Below are 18,995 nucleotides of genomic sequence, written 5' to 3'. Positions count from 1 at the left end.
CCGTTTGTAATTCGATTTGTCCGTAAGTCCATCTGCACCCCTGTCGATTCCAAACAAGTTGCAGGGCATGTACACTGAACACGGGGAATGGCTTTAAAAGTTGTAATATCTCCTGTAGATGCAGACGCCACTGGTAATTCACGTTCTGCAGATGTAGATGCCACCACCGCCATCTATTGCGCGGTGGTTGAACTTATGCCTCTCGATCCGAACAGGTAACTGGACAGGTTTGTTCGTATCTCTGAAAGTTCGTTAGTCGAATGTTCTTAAGTAGAGAAGTCCCCTATATATATCTTTAAATGTAGAGGCACAATTTGACCCTCGCAGAAGCCCTCTGTGGGAATTTTGCAACCGTGGGGGGCTCGGCGGAGGTTGTAGAGGGGGTCGGTATCGCGTGGTGTCACCACGAGTCACTGGCCGTGGGGGGCTCGGCGGGGGGGTGGAGGGGGTCGTTGTCACGTGGTGTCACCGCGAGTCACTGGCCGTGGGGGGCTCGGCGGGGGGGGTGGAGGGGGTCGGTGTCACGTGGTGTCACCGCGAGTCACTGGCCGTGGGGGGCTCGGCGGGGGGGTGGAGGGGGTCGGTGTCGCGTGGTGTCACCACGAGTCACTGGCCGTGGGGGGCTCGGCGGGGGGGTGGAGGGGGTCGGTGTCACGTGGTGTCACCACGAGTCACTGGCCGTGGGGGGCTCGGCGGGGGGGTGGAGGGGGTCGTTGTCACGTGGTGTCACCACGAGTCACTGGCCGTGGGGGGCTCGGCGGGGGGGTGGAGGGGGTCGGTGTCGCGTGGTGTCACCACGAGTCACTGGCCGTGGGGGGCTCGGCGGGGGGGTGGAGGGGGTCGGTGTCACGTGGTGTCACCACGAGTCACTGGCCGTGGGGGGCTCGGCGGGGGGGTGGAGGGGGTCGTTGTCACGTGGTGTCACCACGAGTCACTGGCCGTGGGGGGCTCGGCGGGGGGGTGGAGGGGGTCGGTGTCGCGTGGTGTCACCACGAGTCACTGGCCGTGGGGGGCTCGGCGGGGGGGGTGGAGGGGGTCGGTGTCGCGTGGTGTCACCACGAGTCACTGGCCGTGGGGGGCTCGGCGGGGGGGTGGAGGGGGTCGGTGTCACGTGGTGTCACCACGAGTCACTGGCCGTGGGGGGCTCGGCGGGGGGGGTGGAGGGGGTCGTTGTCACGTGGTGTCACCGCGAGTCACTGGCCGTGGAGGGCTTGGCAGGGGGGGGGGGTTGGTCATGTGGCGGCACCGCGAGTCGCTGGCACCCCACGGCGACAATTGAACGGAGCTTTGATTGGCAAAACGAGCTGCAGTGGACGGTCTTAGGCCACCGCTCACCCGTGGTGGTGTGGCTCTGATACGCAGAATTGAAAGATCGATCATCCGCCGTGCGGTTTACATTAACCCCCCCCCCCCCCCTACGGGTCACTTTTAGGAAAAAAGAAAAAAAATGAAGAGCCATGCTGACTCGATTTTCTAATGGCGGTAAAGGTGCAGCCCTGCAAACTGTCGGAAAGGCCTCCACTATATATGTACACGTATGTTGAACTTCTTTCGCACCATGTGAGGCCAACCGTGCTCATCGGGTCTTTTCTGGCCTATTCTTCTCCACACTGGCCAGCCGTCTTGGACAAAAAGCAGAAGCATCCCACGCATTACCCCTCCACACGCAGACCGGCCGATCGTAGACTAACCATGGAGTGAGCACCCGCTTACACCGCTGGCTGGGCAGAGACGGCGGAGGTCGGATTGAAGAAGAAACTTGCGTCATCGTGTCAACTTGCCACGCCGGGGAGATCGAATTGAACCGGCGACCTCCGGACCGCAGGCCCGGCGTGCAGCATCCCTCTCCCAACACGGGGAATCATCCACTTACAAACGAGTTAGGTTCCAGAGGTCTGTTTGTAAGTCGATTTGTTCGTAAGTCCAACTTTACTCCTGTCGACTCCAAACATTTTGTACAGCATGTACACTAAACACGGGGAATGGCTTTAAAAGTTGTTTAATCTCCTGTAGATGTAGATGGCACTGGTTCTTCATGTTCTGCAGATGTAGATGTCACTGGTTCTTCATGTTTTGCAGATGTAGATGCCACTGGTTCTTCATGTTCTGCAGATGTAGATGTCACTGGCTCTTTATGTTCTGCAGATGTTGATGCCACTGGTTCTTCATGTTCTGCAGATGTAGATTCCACTGGTTCTTCACGTTCTGCAGATGTAGATGCCACTGGTTCTTCATGTTCTGCAGATGTCGATGCGACTGGTTCTTCATGTTCCGCAGATGTAGATGTCACTGGTTCTTTATGTTCTGCAGATGTAGATGCTAATTCCCTTTGGTGTTCATGTTTCCTCTCGTCTCTCTTGAAAAACTTAACAAAAAATGTCTGCACAGTTTCTCTCTTCTTCTCTTCATAAATCAACTTGTAGCAGGCAACAGCATCGTGAACAGCTGCCATCACCTGAGTAAACCTTTCAGTGTTTGGGTCCCTAGAACCAAAACAAGCCAGTGCCATATCAATCATGCTGAAACCTTCAGCCGGCTGCTTGGTGTTGAACCCTTTCGGGTTTCTCAGCCTCCTGTCCCTTCTCAGTGACCTCATCGTCCACCCTGTGAGACTCCAGCTTACGACTCTCGGTCCGGACAGGCAACTGGACGTATGGACAGGTTTTTTGATATCTCTGAGAGTTCGTAAGTCGAATGTTTGCAAGTAGAGGAGTCCCTGTACAAAGATAATTGATATATATGGGACCTTTTTGCCAGTATCAAACATTATGAAAAATAAGAATAGGTTTGACCATTTCTGGAAATAAAACCGTTGTTAAGATGTTCAAAACCCCAAGTATCGGTCTGCGTGAACCGATACTTGCATCATCTTTGTACTGTTCGGACCTTTGGCGTTGTCTGCTCTAATACTGGTGAGGTAAGGCGATAAAGAAGGCGGTCGCGGGTGTAGGCCAATCAGTTTCAAAGACAATGCAGAAACTATCATATGCATTGGTTAATGCAGACTTGATGTCTTGCAAAAGGTATCTATGTGTCATTTGAACGTCTCAACACAACTCCTGTTTTATTGCCATGAAGGGTAAAACCTATTGTTGAAGAGAATGTAATTCGTCACTGGTGTGATGAGACAGGCCTTTACATATGCAAATGAAGCACCTATGGCAACGGCTTGCGCACGTCTGTGTACACACACATCGTATGCCCTGTGGCCTTTGGATAAAATAACCGTCATAATTATTGAGAGCACAATATTGCAGCGGCATATGGGTGTCACGAAACCCATGGTGGTCGCTGGGCATGGACAAAACAAGCAAAAGCTTAGGCCCCAAACAGCTAAAGGGGGGTGCTCTAACATTTGGGTCCACACACTCACATCTCAAGGGCTCTCGACTCACGACAATATATGGGTCCATGGACTAACGGCTGAAGCCCAAATCCTCATAAACATGACAAGATAATTAACTTTTAAAAAAATCTCTCTCATCGCTATGTTGAACCTATTTGGCACCGTATGTCGCCGACCGTGCTAATCGGAGGCGCGGTGTCAGCATCTCTCTTCTTTCATCTCACTTCCATATTTTGGTTTAAATTCTTCTCATCTCGCTACATTTATATCTTGTCTACACCTCGTCCGTCATCTCGCGAGGGGTTTTATAGACCCAAGAGGTAGGGCCACCCCACAGAACACTATCTTCTCAGGGCCCCCAATTGGCGAGCGCCGGGGCTGAGTTTCTCACTCGGTATTTTCCTAAACGCTACCCGGCTTGGCTTGGAGGAGAAATTATCGGCGTGAGGTACTACCACTCGAGCAAAACGTCTCTTTTATTCATAATAACCATGTTTAATTGTACCCTACATTACCAAACATTCTATGAACAGATACAAAAAAACATTCGGTGGGCAAATGAAGAAAGAATTCCCGGAACAGTGTTCCAGCTTGCTGTTCCGGGTGAAACCTAAGCACTGGGTATTGTCAAGGATCATAAACTATCACGCAAACTCCGGTCATCCTCACAGCAGCGCTTTTTGGCAAATCATCGAACAAAGACGGTCACTGCATGGCGCGCTTTCAGATGCGCTTTTAGTGGCCGTCTGGAACGGTCTTCCTGCCGATATTAGGAAGCCACTGGAGCTATGCACTTTTAAATCACCTTGATTGAAAACTAATTTCTTTAAAACTGCTTTTTGTTTAGTTTCTTGTCGTTCCCCCCACACCTCTGATTAGCACGGCTGGCTACGTACTGTGTGAAGAAAGTTCAACGTACTGTACATACATTCTCGCCCACCACACTGTACTGAGCGGGGAGTTTATCGGCAAAGCTGAAACTAGTGTGTGATTTAAAGCAAAAGGAAGAAGTTCAACATACATATGTACAATACTGCCCCAAAACATGCAGCGAGGGAGCGAGCGAGCGTGTGTGCGTCACGTGACAGCAAGGCAATATAAATAAAACGGTGAGCAATGAATAGCGGAGAGAGTTAAAATACGCGCGAAAGCAAAAGCGCGAGGAATTGTCACCAACTGGTGCGCATTTCGAGCGGATGAAACGTTTCCCGTGAATGCAATGAATGAACACGCCGTTGGTTTAATCTCATCCGGGAAGAGAGGGCACGAGGTGAGAGCCTGTCTGCCGGGGAACGCCCATCCATCACCTTCACGGCTTCTCAGAAGGAAACGTAAATTGTGGTCAGCAACTTACGAGAGAGAGAGACAGAGGGTGCTAGCGAGGTCCACTCGGCTTTCCCCCCGGGGCGACGCAATGCAACGTAACGGCGACGCACGTGCGATTGGAAGTGGAAGCACCCCCCCCCCGTCACCTCTATCTTACAGCTAACCACCGCTGGTCCAAGCGTTGCCAGAATGTTCCAAGCGTATTCAATTAAATCCAACGAGCTGCAGTCTCTAGAGAGGGGAGTGCCACTGGCAGGTGAAAGCAAAGCTGTCGCAGCCCCGGCAGCAGTTGTCAGACTGACAGCCCTTAGCACCACACAGCATTTGCCACCACGTGGCAAATGCTGTGTGTGTCCACCATTCGGCAATGCCCACCATGGGCCTCTCCAATTGGCACGGTCGGCTACGTACGGTGCAAAAGAAGTTCAACATAACATACGTAGGTCCACCACGGACATAGAGTAGCTTCCTATGTATTTTCTCATATTATTCGATGTTTTATAACACATAGCTTCTTTTTCCCAAACGATATTCTCTATCTAACACACTACGGTACAATCATTTTAATGGAATTTAACGATATGAACTTACCACAACGACCTCGCCAGCGTTCATTTACATTTGTGAAGTAGACATTAAACGTTTCATGGGCGGTACCAATAAAATCTATTTTTTGAGGCAATAGCTCAAGGAACAGCCACTCGAAAGCCTTGTGCACCTAGGGTGGCGACAGTTCGAGACCAGTGGCCACCCTGGTTAATACTGTAGGTGCATTAACTGTCCATAACGTGGCATCTGCTCCGCCGCGGATTTTAAAAGATCCCGTGACGGCATTCGACAAAAACAGCGGGCCATGTGCGCCGGTGTCACAGTTCGAAGTCGCCAAAAATTAGAACAAATCATTTGCCAATTTCATGCCGGAAGATTACTCGACGAGGGAGAGTTCGGCTCGGTCAGCAGGGTAACCACTCATCCAGGGGGGCGCTGCTTTCTGTGCGACTGTGCCACCCCCACTACACGCTGCTCGCATCTCCAAGCGGATCGGCCGCCCGATGAGTTTGTAACCGCGTCGGCTTTACTATTTCGTCATCACAAGGACCGTCAGGTTACCCGCGCGGTAGCGACATCGCCGGACATGCGAGCCTGTGCACTGGATTCACCATTACGCCTGCGTAGGGACAGCTGCCACTTAGTGTCCCCCTAAGCTAGACCGCCGCAGGGCGCCCCAAGGTCTACTGCATGGGAGGCACGGTGTAAATAATAAGCGATGATGATGAGAGGCTTTTGTTAATCCACTGCTGGATCAGGGTGTCTTCAGGCGATCGTGTGGGTCATTCATGGGGCCTTGAGTGAATATGCTCGATCAATATGAAATATGGGGGTTATTTGACCATATTTCACCACGCCTGTCAGGTGCGGATGGATGAAGGCAAAGAGCGGAAAACGTACACTCATAAAAGGAACTGGTCAAACATCCCAATGCATGACCCTCTTTAAAAAAAGTCTCGCGACTATTCCACGTGAATGCAAGTCCGCGGTTAAACATAAATAAGTGAAAGGTTGAGTTACATTGTTACTCAGTTACAAAAGGACGTCTCAATATAGTTCATTTATTGCCCACAAAGCCACAACCAAACGTACCCAAAATAAAAAGGCGGAATATTAAAATCCAGAACGGACACCTTCGCCGCGTACTTGGCCGACAGGCTTTTAGCAGGATTGATGAGTGGCCTGCTCGCTCTGACAGTCAAAGCATTTCCCTTCTCCGTTTTCAATTCAGGATTCATTATTTATATTCATCTTTTTTATTATTTTGCCACTCGTCCGACGTGGCCAAGTAAAATATTGTGAAAAATTTTTTTACACTGTATGCTAATTATCTTCTTGGTTCTTTCGGTAAAGTCACGTAGAATGGAAATAATAAAATAAAAAAAATAAAACATAATAAAATAATTCTCTGTTCTCCACCTGAGGACGGCTGCTTGCGTTGTGGCCGAAACGTCGTGAGAATTATTTTATTATGTTTTATTTTTATTATTTTATTATTTCCATTCTACGTGACTTTACCGAAATAACCAAGAAGATGAATCCCTGCAGTCACGAAAGCTTTAAATCAAAGTATGCTAATTAGTTTGCATATTTACCGATTTGGTACTTTAACCCCACATTCTTTTTATCCTAATCAGTCATGATTTATCCACTGCTGGATGAATGAAGCCCTATCTACATGAGCCATCATCACCCCTTTTTGCATGTGGAAGATCTATCACGTGAAGGGGTCTCAGAAGTGGTTCTGCAACATCTCAGAAAGCGGCCATTGTCCTGCGAGAGTTGTGAATGGAGATATTTCTTCATCGCATTGTGCACAGATGAAATGAGGAATGAGTGTGCATCCTATTTTCGGATTTATCTGAAAAATCTGAGAATCAGCCTCGGTATGAATAACCCGGATTAACTGGCAAAACATGACATCGTTTCGGATGAGAGTATGAATCAACGTCGCCTGCCAAACGTGGCATTCTTAAGCATCGTGTTGCGTTACTTTTTTGTCGGCACCAAGATACGTTTACATTCTTTCATAACGCAAACAATCTGTTAATCTGAAAAAAAGATCCAAAAGTTGCCTCAGAATCTTTTTTAAAATCTCAAAATCATTCCTATATGACAGCACAACTGGAATAAATTACAACGATTGTAAAATATAAATTCACGAGAGGACACAACTGGATCAAGGTCAGGCCTGGTCGCGTCAATTTAATTAGAGTGGTAGCACAAAAAGTACCACATCCGCCCGCCGAATAACACGTGCTGTTAAGGAAGTGCACTCCTTGGATATAATCAAATGAGAAGAGTGGAGCAAGCAATACAAAAAATGTGTCTGAGACCGTATGGCTTGGACAAGACAATCTGGATCTCTGTGGCTCACTGAAACACAGGAAGGAACACGCACTCGCGGTTCACTCAATGTGTTCCCTCGTTTTGCCGGCTTTGGGTGGAATTTAATACGCGACAAAGATCGGTGGCCAAGCGGTTTAAACGCTAGGGCGCTGGAGCCAGAACCGCTGAAATCCAGAATTCATATTCTTAGGTTTTTTTCGGTAAAGTCACGTAGGTAAAAAATAAAAATTAATAAAAGTAAAATTAAAATGAAATAAAAATAAAAATCACGACGTTTCGGAAGCAACACAAGCTTCCGTCTTCAGGTGGAACAGTCACAGCACGATAGCTGTATCAAGTGAGACTGTATTAAGTGAGACTCTCACTTGATACAGCTATCGTGCTGTGACTGTTCCACCTGAAGACGGAAGCTTGTGTTGCTTCCGAAACGTCGTGATTTTAATTTTAATTTTATTTTTATTTTACTTTTATTAATTTTAATTTTTTACCTACGTGACTTTACCGAAAAAACCTAAGAATATGAAACCTTGCAGTCACGAAAGCTGCAAATCCAGAATTCATATTTGGGTTTCAGCCGCCCGTGATTAAAGCACAGTGGAGTCGGTGATCCGAGCCCAGTCAGAATTAACTACACACAAAACTACAGGACGGCTGGCTACGTACGGATCTTTCATACCGTAGGCGCCACGATGGTGAGATGTTAACCACCTCGCCTGGTATACAGGTCGTGAGTTCAATCCCAACTCTGACGCCTGTATATTTGGAGTTTGCATGTCTCTCTCCCTGTGGTTGTGTGGGTTTTTCTCGGGGTCCTCCGGTTATTATCAACATCACGCGTTTACACTTTTTGGGTGCTATAAATATTAACACAAGTCACTTTGTTGAGCTATCATATGTGGCAAGGTCGCTTCTGAAATAAGAGCTATATAGCTTAGTGGGGCCTTACCTGGTAAAATAGTTTCGTTTTAATAATTTCGAAGTTCACCATACACACAACATACATACATCATGTTAATACAAATTTGCGCTGAATTTGGCTTCTGACAGGTGTCAGAAGCCGCCCCAGGTCTCCGCCCCCCCCCCCGGTCGCTCAATTACTCATCGCCCTCCTCACCGGCCTCACCTCACCACAATCACCTCACCACAATCAACGGCAGACGGCGGAAATCTCTAAACGAAGACTCCCAATAACGGTCCTGACGTTGCAAATTAGCGCTATAAATTAAGCACGTGGTAAACACCGTGGGGCGATTTGCATGGAAAACTAATGCATCGCTTAACCACTAACTAAAGGCCACGTGGATTGCAACTGATATTGTCGTTACTTTTGCTCCAATATGGCTTCATTCGCAATCATCCGATCTCTCCGTATCAACCGCAAATTCATTACTTGCAATTGAGGCCTAAATTCCTCACTGAATATTTTGCGGGTCGCTGGTAGACTAAAGTCGGTGTCACGTGACTGGCTGTAGACACAGCCATCGTGAGAGGTACACTTGGTGGCTGCGTGCCAGATGCGGGAATATTTTCGAGATCGCCGGACCTGGATTGACCCGTCTCAAATTAAGCCCCTGCGTATACACGTCACTTAGAAGGGTTGATGGCCAGGTCAAGGATAGTGACGGAATGGCAGCCATGGAATGGGACGCGTCTCGTGCACAAGTGCTGGGTCGCATTGTAGGATTATGGACGATGGCTCTGGCTTGAGGAAGCCTTCATTCAACAAAGGATTGACCGTGATTCATTACGATGACGATTCAGAGTCACTGATGAATCGACGCATTCATCGGGATCGCTGTACGCTGGGATAGCGGAATAATTAAGAATGTTACCTTCGCCACCCTTGCATCCATCTTGTCATCCTCCGAGGGGACACGCGCTGCAAACCGCAGGTGAGAAGAAAAAAAACACCACAGAGCTGCAATTAACGACATCGTTAGAGAGTGAATGAAATGATCCTGCATGCGAAATGAGACGCTGTCCTTCGGGAGCTTCTGTCTGGGTCTGTTCTCACAAGGAGATGGCCTGCACCAAGCGTGTTGCACCAGGCGGAGGGTGAGGATTTGCCTAACTGCCTCGGCATTTCAACACGCCTTGCCTCCCCCCATCTCGTCTCGACTATTTCGGTGCCCCATGGCGGTCCAGCATACGGGGGACCACCCAGTGGCTGCCGTCCGTACGCGGAATAACGGTGAAAGCAGCGCACGGGGGGGGGGGGCCTGCGAGTGGGCAATAAGTCCGGCAGGCACAACCGGCGATGGCGCCGCCTGCGCAGGCCTTCCCAAATAGTTCTAGATTTGAAGCTTTCGTGACTGCAAGGATTCATATTTTTAGGTTTTTTTGGTAAAGTCACGTAGATAAAAAAAAAATATATAAATAATAATAAAAATAAAATAATAAATCACGACGTTTCGGAAGCAACACAAGTCTCCGTCATCAGGTGGGACCGTCACAGCTAGATTTACTCACTTGAGACAGTAAATCTGGCTGTGACGATCCCACCTGATGACGGAGACTTGTGTTGCCTTCCGGAACGTCGTGATTTATTATTTTATTTATATTATTATTTGTATTATTTATTTTTACCTACGTGACTTTACCGACAAAACCTAAGAGTATACTTCCCAAATAGGTTTTGCGAGTCCTTGTGATGATGAAATTGGAACGGCGACACGGTTGCAAACTCATCGGGAGGCCGATCCGCTTGGAGATGCGAGCGGCGTGGAGTGAGGGTGGCACAGCCGGACAGAGAGCAGCGGCGACCCTGCTGATCGAGCCGAGCGCAGCTCAACTCGGGGCCCAACGGAAAGCGAGGTTTTTTTTTTTGCCGTGGTTTGAACCCTGGCGCCCGCCCTGGTTAATACGGCGGGGCGAAGTAAACCGTAAAAACACTTTGCGCGCCGTCTGCCTCACACAGCTGGACGTGGCAAGTTCCCGTGACGTCATTCCCGATGGGTCGGCCATTGTGTTGCCGCCGTCATAGCCCGAATGCGCATAATCACCTGCGAATTACTCAATTGGCATTAAACACGAGCAGAAATCCTCGCCGCCCCCCCCCCCCCCACTGGCAGATAAATGTCCATACTCTTTGGTTCTTTCGGTAAAGTCACGAAGATAGAAAATTAATAGATCACGAGGTTTCGATCGCAACACAAGCAACCGTCATCAGGTGAGGCAAACACGGCAGGAGAACTGCTGACGTAGGAGCTGTGTTTGTCTCACCTGATGACGGTTGCTTGTGTTGCGATCGAAACGTCGTGATCTATTAATTTTCTACCTACGTGACTTTACCGAAAGAACCAAAGAGTATGGATTCCTGCAGTCACGAAAGCTTCAAATCAAGATTGAGACGAATGTCCGTTTACTTTTTTGTGTTTAGTTTGTCGTCTGTCCCCCACCCCGCACCTCAGATTAGCACGGTTGTTTACGTTCGGTGCGAAATAAGTTTAAAACATACATACTTAGTCACCTTGTGCCCCGCAGCGACAGCTGCCACTGGTGGGTACCCTTTGGAACGTGTTGAGTTTAGACGAGATGCGAGCCGCTTATTGCCTAGACGCCCCTGTATAAAGAGGAGGGCTGCTCCATCAAAAAACAAAATTCCTTTTTCAGTGGTATCATGAGCCACTTAATACGACCCACTGCCCCAGTCAGGCCCGCTCACTCACTCGACAAAGAGGGGACACGTTCGAAGAGCCAGCCTCCTGACAGGGAGAGCAGATCCAACAGCTAGGAGGGAGGGAAGAGGCAGGAGAGTGTGGAGGGGCGTAGAGTGAGATGAAAGGGGAGAGGCAGGAGCGTGTGTGGAGGGGCGTGGAGTGAGATGAAAAGGGAGAGGCAGGAGAGTGCGTGGAGGGGAGTGGGGTGAGATGAAAGGGGAGAGGTAGGAGAGTGCGTGGAGGGGAGTGGAGTGAGATGAAAGGGGAGAGGCAGGAGAGTGCGTGGAGGGGAGTGGAGTGAGATGAAAGGAGAGAGGCAGGAGAGTGTGTGGAGGGGAGTGGAGTGAGATGAAAGGGGAGAGGCAGGAAAGTGTGTGGAGGGGAGTGGATTGAGATGAAAGGGGAGAGGCAGGAGAGTGTGTGGAGGGGAGTGAAGTGAGATGAAAGGGGAGAGGCAGGAGAGTGCGTGGAGGGGAGTGGAGTGAGATGAAAGGAGAGAGGCAGGAGAGTGTGTGGAGGGGAGTGGAGTGAGATGAAAGGGGAGAGGCAGGAGAGTGTGTGGAGGGGAGTGGATTGAGATGAAAGGGGAGAGGCAGGAGAGTGTGTGGAGGGGAGTGAAGTGAGATGAAAGGGGAGAGGCAGGAGAGTGCGTGGAGGGGAGTGGAGTGAGATGAAAGGAGAGAGGCAGGAGAGTGTGTGGAGGGGAGTGGAGTGAGATGAAAGGGGAGAGGCAGGAGAGTGTGTGGAGGGGAGTGGAGTGAGATGAAAGGGGAGAGGCAGGAGAGTGTGTGGAGGGGAGTGGAGTGAGATGAAAGGGGAGAGGCAAGAGAGTGTGTGGAGGGGAGTGGAGTGAGATGAAAGGGGAGAGGCAGGAGAGTGCGTGGAGGGGAGTGGAGTGAGATGAAAGGAGAGAGGCAGGAGAGTGTGTGGAGGGGAGTGGAGTGAGATGAAAGGGGAGAGGCAGGAAAGTGTGTGGAGGGGAGTGGAGTGAGATGAAAGGGGAGAGGCAGGAGAGTGCGTGGAGGGGAGTGGAGTGAGATGAAAGGGGAGAGGCAGGAGAGTGTGTGGAGGGGAGTGGGGTGAGATGAAAGGGGAGAGGCAGGAGAGTGTGTGGAGGGGAGTGGGGTGAGATGAAAGGGGAGAGGCAGGAGAGTGTGTGGAGGGGAGTGGGGTGAGATGAAAGGGGAGAGGCAGGAGAGTGTGTGGAGGGGAGTGGGGTGAGATGAAAGGGGAGAGGTAGGAGAGTGTGTGGAGGGGAGTGGGGTGAGATGAAAGGGGAGAGGCAGGAGAGTGTGTGGAGGGGAGTGGGGTGAGATGAAAGGGGAGAGGCAGGAGAGTGTGTGGAGGGGAGTGGGGTGAGATGAAAGGGGAGAGGTAGGAGAGTGTGTGGAGGGGAGTGGGGTGAGATGAAAGGGGAGAGGCAGAAGAGTGTGTGGAGGGGAGTGGGGTGAGATGAAAGGGGAGAGGCAGGAGAGTGTGTGGAGGGGAGTGGGGTGAGATGAAAGGGGAGAGGCAGGAGAGTGCGTGGAGGGGAGTGGAGTGAAATGAAAAAAGAGAGGGAGGAGAGTGTGTGGAGGGGAGTGGAGTGAGATGAAAGGGGAGAGGCAGGAGAGTGTGTGGAGGGGAGTGGAGTGAGATGAAAGGGGAGAGGCAGGAGAGTGCGTGGAGGGGAGTGGAGTGAGATGAAAGGAGAGAGGCAGGAGAGTGTGTGGAGGGGAGTGGAGTGAGATGAAAGGGGAGAGGCAGGAAAGTGTGTGGAGGGGAGTGGAGTGAGATGAAAGGGGAGAGGCAGGAGAGTGTGTGGAGGGGAGTGGAGTGAGATGAAAGGGGAGAGGCAGGAGAGTGTGTGGAGGGGAGTGGAGTGAGATGAAAGGGGAGAAGCAGGAGAGTGCGTGGAGGGGAGTGGAGTGAGATGAAAGGAGAGAGGCAGGAGAGTGTGTGGAGGGGAGTGGAGTGAGATGAAAGGGGAGAGGCAGGAAAGTGTGTGGAGGGGAGTGGAGTGAGATGAAAGGGGAGAGGCAGGAGAGTGTGTGGAGGGGAGTGGAGTGAGATGAAAGGGGAGAGGCAGGAAAGTGTGTGGAGGGGAATGGAGTGAGATGAAAGGGGAGAAGCAGGAGAGTGTGTGTGGAGGGGCGTAAAGTGAGATGAAAGGGGAGAGGCAGGAGCCTGTGTGGAGGGGCGTGGAGTGAGATGAAAAGGGAGAGGCAGGAGAGTGCGTGGAGGGGAGTGGGGTGAGATGAAAGGGGAGAGGTAGGAGAGTGCGTGGAGGGGAGTGGAGTGAGATGAAAGGAGAGAGGCAGGAGCGTGTGTGGAGGGGCGTGGAGTGAGATGAAAAGGGAGAGGCAGGAGAGTGCGTGGAGGGGAGTGGGGTGAGATGAAAGGGGAGAGGCAGGAGAGTGCGTGGAGGGGAGTGGAGTGAGATGAAAGGAGAGAGGCAGGAGAGTGTGTGGAGGGAAGTGGACTGAGATGAAAGGGGAGAGGCAGGAAAGTGTGTAGAGGGGAGTGGAGTGAGATGAAAGGGGAGAGGCAGGAGAGTGCGTGGAGGGGAGTGGAGTGAGATGAAAGGAGAGAGGCAGGAGAGTGTGTGGAGGGGAGTGGAGTGAGATGAAAGGGGAGAGGCAGGAGAGTGTGTGGAGGGGAGTGGAGTGAGATGAAAGGGGAGAGGCAGGAGAGTGCGTGGAGGGGAGTGGAGTGAGATGAAAGGAGAGAGGCAGGAGAGTGTGTGGAGGGGAGTGGAGTGAGATGAAAGGGGAGAGGCAGGAAAGTGTGTGGAGGGGAGTGGAGTGAGATGAAAGGGGAGAGGCAGGAGAGTGTGTGGAGGGGAGTGGAGTGAGATGAAAGGGGAGAGGCAGGAGAGTGTGTGGAGGGGAGTGGAGTGAGATGAAAGGGGAGAGGCAGGAGAGTGCGTGGAGGGGAGTGGAGTGAGATGAAAGGAGAGAGGCAGGAGAGTGTGTGGAGGGGAGTGGAGTGAGATGAAAGGGGAGAGGCAGGAAAGTGTGTGGAGGGGAGTGGAGTGAGATGAAAGGGGAGAGGCAGGAGAGTGTGTGGAGGGGAGTGGAGTGAGATGAAAGGGGAGAGGCAGGAGAGTGTGTGGAGGGGAGTGGAGTGAGATGAAAGGGGAGAGGCAGGAGAGTGCGTGGAGGGGAGTGGAGTGAGATGAAAGGAGAGAGGCAGGAGAGTGTGTGGAGGGGAGTGGAGTGAGATGAAAGGGGAGAGGCAGGAAAGTGTGTGGAGGGGAGTGGAGTGAGATGAAAGGGGAGAGGCAGGAGAGTGTGTGGAGGGGAGTGGAGTGAGATGAAAGGGGAGAGGCAGGAAAGTGTGTGGAGGGGAATGGAGTGAGATGAAAGGGGAGAAGCAGGAGAGTGTGTGTGGAGGGGCGTAGAGTGAGATGAAAGGGGAGAAGCAGGAGAGTGCGTGGAGGGGCGTGGAGTGAGATGAAAAGGGAGAGGCAGGAGAGTGCGTGGAGGGGAGTGGGGTGAGATGAAAGGGGAGAGGTAGGAGAGTGCGTGGAGGGGAGTGGAGTGAGATGAAAGGAGAGAGGCAGGAGCGTGTGTGGAGGGGCGTGGAGTGAGATGAAAAGGGAGAGGCAGGAGAGTGCGTGGAGGGGAGTGGGGTGAGATGAAAGGGGAGAGGCAGGAGAGTGCGTGGAGGGGAGTGGAGTGAGATGAAAGGAGAGAGGCAGGAGAGTGTGTGGAGGGGAGTGGAGTGAGATGAAAGGGGAGAGGCAGGAAAGTGTGTAGAGGGGAGTGGAGTGAGATGAAAGGGGAGAGGCAGGAGAGTGCGTGGAGGGGAGTGGAGTGAGATGAAAGGAGAGAGGCAGGAGAGTGTGTGGAGGGGAGTGGAGTGAGATGAAAGGGGAGAGGCAGGAAAGTGTGTGGAGGGGAGTGGAGTGAGATGAAAGGGGAGAGGCAGGAGAGTGTGTGGAGGGGAGTGGAGTGAGATGAAAGGGGAGAGGCAGGAGAGTGTGTGGAGGGGAGTGGAGTGAGATGAAAGGGGAGAGGCAGGAGAGTGTGTGGAGGGGAGTGGAGTGAGATGAAAGGGGAGAGGCAGGAAAGTGTGTGGAGGGGAGTGGAGTGAGATGAAAGGAGAGAGGCAGGAAAGTGTGTGGAGGGGAGTGGAGTGAGATGAAAGGGGAGAGGCAGGAGAGTGTGTGGAGGGGAGTGGAGTGAGATGAAAGGGGAGAGGCAGGAAAGTGTGTGGAGGGGAGTGGAGTGAGATGAAAGGGGAGAGGCAGGAGAGTGTGTGGAGGGGAGTGGAGTGAGATGAAAGGGGAGAGGCAGGAGAGTGTGTGGAGGGGAGTGGAGTGAGATGAAAGGGGAGAGGCAGGAAAGTGGGTGGAGGGGAGTGGAGTGAGATGAAAGGGGAGAGGCAGGAGAGTGTGTGGAGGGGAGTGGAGTGAGATGAAAGGGGAGAGGCAGGAGAGTGCGTGGAGGGGAGTGGAGTGAGATGAAAGGAGAGAGGCAGGAGAGTGTGTGGAGGGGAGTGGAGTGAGATGAAAGGGGAGAGGCAGGAAAGTGTGTGGAGGGGAATGGAGTGAGATGAAAGGGGAGAAGCAGGAGAGTGTGTGTGGAGGGGCGTAGAGTGAGATGAAAGGGGAGAGGCAGGAGCGTGTGTGGAAGGGCGTGGAGTGAGATGAAAAGGGAGAGGCAGGAGAGTGCGTGGAGGGGAGTGGGGTGAGATGAAAGGGGGGAGGTAGGAGAGTGCGTGGAGGGGAGTGGAGTGAGATGAAAGGGGAGAGGCAGGAGAGTGCGTGGAGGGGAGTGGAGTGAGATGAAAGGAGAGAGGCAGGAGAGTGTGTGGAGGGGAGTGGAGTGAGATGAAAGGGGAGAGGCAGGAAAGTGTGTGGAGTGGAGTGGAGTGAGATGAAAGGGGAGAGGCAGGAGAGTGTGTGGAGGGGAGTGGAGTGAGATGAAAGGGGAGAGGCAGGAGAGTGCGTGGAGGGGAGTGGAGTGAGATGAAAGGAGAGAGGCAGGAGAGTGTGTGGAGGGGAGTGGAGTGAGATGAAAGGGGAGAGGCAGGAGAGTGTGTGGAGGGGAGTGGAGTGAGATGAAAGGAGAGAGGCAGGAGAGTGTGTGGAGGGGAGTGGAGTGAGATGAAAGGGGAGAGGCAGGAGAGTGCGTGGAGGGGAGTGGAGTGAGATGAAAGGGGAGAGGCAGGAGAGTGTGTGGAGGGGAGTGGAGTGAGATGAAAGGGGAGAGGCAGGAGAGTGTGTGGAGGGGAGTGGGGTGAGATGAAAGGAGAGAGGCAGGAGAGTGTGTGGAGGGGAGTGGAGTGAGATGAAAGGGGAGATGCAGGAGAGTGCGTGGAGGGGAGTGGAGTGAGATAAAAGGGAAGAGGCAGGAGAGTGTGTGGAGGGGAGTGGAGTGAGATGAAAGGGGAGAGGCAGGAGAGTGTGTGGAGGGGAGTGGAGTGAGATGAAAGGGGAGAGGCAGGAGAGTGCGTGGAGGGGAGTGGAGTGAGATGAAAGGGGAGAGGCAGGAGAGTGTGTGGAGGGGAGTGGAGTGAGATGAAAGGGGAGAGGCAGGAGAGTGTGTGGAGGGGAGTGGGGTGAGATGAAAGGAGAGAGGCAGGAGAGTGTGTGGGGGGGAGTGGAGTGAGATGAAAGGGGAGAGGCAGGAAAGTGTGTGGAGGGGAGTGGAGTGAGATGAAAGGGGAGAGGCAGGAGAGTGTGTGGAGGGGAGTGGAGTGAGATGAAAGGAGAGAGGCAGGAGAGTGCGTGGAGGGGAGTGGAGTGAGATGAAAGGGGAGAGGCAGGAGAGTGTGTGGAGGGGAGTGGAGTGAGATGAAAGGGGAGAGGCAGGAGAGTGCGTGGAGGGGAGTGGAGTGAGATGAAAGGGGAGAGGCAGGAGAGTGTGTGGAGGGGAGTGGGGTGAGATGAAAGGGGAGAGGCAGGAGAGTGTGTGGAGGGGAGTGGAGTGAGATGAAAGGGGAGAGGCAGGAGAGTGCGTGGAGGGGAGTGGAGTGAGATGAAAGGGGAGAGGCAGGAGAGTGCGTGGAGGGGAGTGGGGTGAGATGAAAGGGGAGAGGCAGGAGAGTGCGTGGAGGGGAGTGCTGTGAGATGAAAGGGGAGAGGCAGGAGAGTGCGTGGAGGGGAGTGGGGTGAGATGAAAGGGGAGAGGCAGGAGAGTGCGTGGAGGGGAGTGGAGTGAGATGAAAGGGGAGAGGCAGGAGAGTGTGTGGAGGGGAGTGGGGTGAGATGAAAGGGGAGAGGCAGGAGAGTGCGTGGAGGGGAGTAGAGTGAGATGAGAGGGGAGAGGCAGGAGAGTGTGTGGAGGGGAGTAGAGTGAGATGAGAAGTGAGAGGTTGGAGAGTGCGTGGAGGGGAGTGGAGTGAGATGAGAGGGGAGAGGCAGGAGAGTGTGTGGAGGGGAGTGGGGTGAGATGAAAGGGGAGAGGCATGAGAGTGCGTGGAGGGGAGTGGGGTGAGATAAAAGGGAAGAGGCAGCAGAGTGTGTGGAGGGGAGTGGGGTGAGATGAAATGGGAGAGGCAGGAGAGTGCGTGGAGGGGAGTGGAGTGAGATGAAAGGGGAGAGGTAGGAGAGTGCATTGAGGGATGTGGAGTGAGATGAGAGAGGCAGGATAATGTGTGGAGGGGAGTGGAGTAAGATGAGAGGGCAGAGGTAGGTAGGGACGAGTGTGTAGACCGGTGGGAGATGCTCGCCATGACGAGAGAAAGCGAGAGGGTGAGAAGGATGCACACCGAGTCGCGTTGCCCCCGTGCACTTCCCAAGCCACATCACAGCACCGCTAACGTAATGAAAATTCTAATGCCTTACTGAGTGAATTGCAGCGTGAATCGATGGGACCCAGAAATAGCAAGAGACAGCCATTAACAGGAAGATATACTTTGCTGGATATCAAAGGCCAGAAGGCTTTTAAATACTGCCTGCATTATACCCTAAAGACGTATGAGTGCACGCATACAAATGGGATTTTTTTTTTGTCTGAATGGACGAGGCTTTCAAAACATTTATTTAGGAGAAATATCGCTCTCTCAATCCTCGGTCTCCCTTGGAGAAGAAACAAAAGACAGAGTGTGCGATACCACGCTGGCTGGCAGTGATGCACATACACAACTGAAAATTTAGCACCATGGTGGCGAGATGCTAACTTTGTCGCCTGGTATACAGGAGGGCGTAGGTTTAATCCCAACCCTGAAGCTGCATATTTGGAGTTTGCATGTTCTCCAATTGGTCCCGTGAATTTTTCTCCGGGTTCTCTGTTTTTTTAATTCCTTTATATTAAGTTCATTTGCTTGCTTGCTTGCGCGCTTACGACCGTGCAAATCTTTCGTCGTTTTTTAACCCACTTCCCGTGATCCAATCGAGCTGACATTTTGCACACAGACTCGTTGTGCGTGACAATTTATTTTCGTGGAAAATGTTTTCCAAAATTTTCCACTTTTTAGGAAAATGTTTTTTTCATATTTAATTTAAAATACCAATGTGATAAAAAATGAAACTCTTACTCAAGAAAAACAAATGAATAATAAAATAAAACCGATGCCACGCATATAAAGGATTTATAGTGAAAAACTTTGTTTTAACGGGTTAATTTTTTCCCTCCACATTTAGAAACACGCGTTTCGAGTATTTGGCTGTTCTAAATATCCATAAGATAAGCCACTTTGTTGAGCTATCTTTGTGACGAAGTCACTTTTTAAAAAGAGCTACATATCTCAGTGGGCCTTAACTGGTAAAATGAAGAGTTTAGTTTAGATATAGAAAATGCTCAAAACGTTTCGGCCACCATCCCAGCATCTCGGCC

The sequence above is a fragment of the Lampetra fluviatilis genome, chromosome 21 (genome assembly GCF_964198595.1).
Source record: "Lampetra fluviatilis chromosome 21, kcLamFluv1.1, whole genome shotgun sequence".
Lineage (NCBI taxonomy): Eukaryota > Metazoa > Chordata > Hyperoartia > Petromyzontiformes > Petromyzontidae > Lampetra > Lampetra fluviatilis.
This window is presented reverse-complemented; position numbering follows the sequence as displayed.